The sequence below is a fragment of the Notamacropus eugenii genome, chromosome 1, assembly GCF_028372415.1.
Source record: "Notamacropus eugenii isolate mMacEug1 chromosome 1, mMacEug1.pri_v2, whole genome shotgun sequence".
NCBI lineage: Eukaryota > Metazoa > Chordata > Mammalia > Diprotodontia > Macropodidae > Notamacropus > Notamacropus eugenii.
The window spans coordinates 677,407,837-677,409,299 of record NC_092872.1 but is presented as its reverse complement, the minus strand read 5'-3'; the positions used below and the strand labels follow the sequence as shown (position 1 = coordinate 677,409,299).

At 38.5% G+C, this 1,463-nt stretch overlaps 1 protein-coding gene across 1 annotated transcript in view; it reads left to right on the top strand.

Annotated features, from left to right (window-relative positions):
- The window catches only part of WWOX (WW domain containing oxidoreductase), a 1,243,673-nt gene that overhangs the window by 896,441 nt on the left and 345,769 nt on the right, over nt 1-1,463 (top strand). The window lies entirely within an intron of this gene.

Sequence of the window (1,463 nt, the reverse complement as noted above, 5' to 3'; positions counted from 1 at the left end):
AAGGAAAGAAGGAAAGGTTGGTAGTCATGGGGGACAGAAAGACTGTGAGGAGCACCAAGAAGGCCTGGTCAGTGTGATAGAATCATGCCTGGAAGAGACAGGAAAGTGGAAGAAGACTGGAAAGATGGGAAGGGGCCAAGTTATAAAGAACTCTAAATCACAAACAGATCACAAATGTCTTCTCCTGGAGATCACCGGGGACCATTGGATTTTATGGAGTCAGTGGGGTGTAGTGGTCAAACCTGCATTTTAGGAAAAATCATTTTGGTAGCTGAGTGGAGGATAGATTGATCAAGGAGAAATTTGAGGCTGGAAGACCAATTAGATGACTCTTGGAATAGTCCATGCAGGAGGTCATGGGGTAGTGTAACCCAGGCAAGAGATGTTGGGGAAATGAAGACAAAATTTGGCAGAAGATTGGAGTAACAGTCCTAATTAAGACTCTCCACCTGACTAGCTGTCAGATCTTAAACTTGCCCTCTCTATACCCCAGTTTCTTTGTCTGTTAAGTAAAAGAATTAGATCAAATGACTGTCTTTTAGATGGGAGTTCCTTGTTAACAGGGACTGTGCTGTTTTAGGCTAGCAATAAATGTTTACTATATTGAATTTGGGAGTTCAGAGGGGTTGAAATCTGCCTAGGTGAAGATAGTGCCCATGTCAGTAAAATCAGAGACCTTTTAAAATACAGAACTGAGAAATGCTTATTTTATTCCATAAATTAAAAATAAAAAATTATTTTTTTAAAAAAAGAAATATTTAAAAACTGAGCTAAACACATGGTCTGCCCTTCACCTTTGAGTTAATTTTATATGCATTTTAGTCTTTCCTAGAAGCTGGAGGTACAACTCTTGTTTACCTGTAAAACTACTTACTAAAATAACATTAAATACCATAAAATGATTTTTATGACTTCCCCTAAAAGAAGTTTTAAATGATCAGTGCACGTAAAATTATCCTGGCAGTTTAGTTGGATTTCAAGACATATTTCTCCATTAACAAATTCAGTATAAAGCTGTAATAATGAAGAGTTAACTGTTTCCTCGAGAACCATGGAGAGAATTAGGAAATCATCATGTGGAATGTTTATCTACGTCTCTTGTTCAGAGGTCACGCTTCAATGAGTCTTCAGTGTACTGAGTCTGTTCCCTCACTTTGACTAGCTGCTGGGCTCTCAAATCAGGAGGCCTCTCTTCCTGGCCCAGTTCTGGCTCTTAAGATTCCGACTTAGCCTCAGGCAAGTAAAGACTTACTCTCATTGACCTTTGTTTTCTTTCTTTCTAAAATGAGCAGGTGTTAAATCACAGAATCATGGACTTGTAGAGTTAGAAAGAATTTCAGCCACCATCTTGTTATGCAGCTCATGCTTCCTATTACATAAAGCCTTTCTTGATCCCCACAGCTTTTGGGCCCTCCTACCCAAACTATCTCCTATTTACCTACTTAATAATTATTCTGTTTATA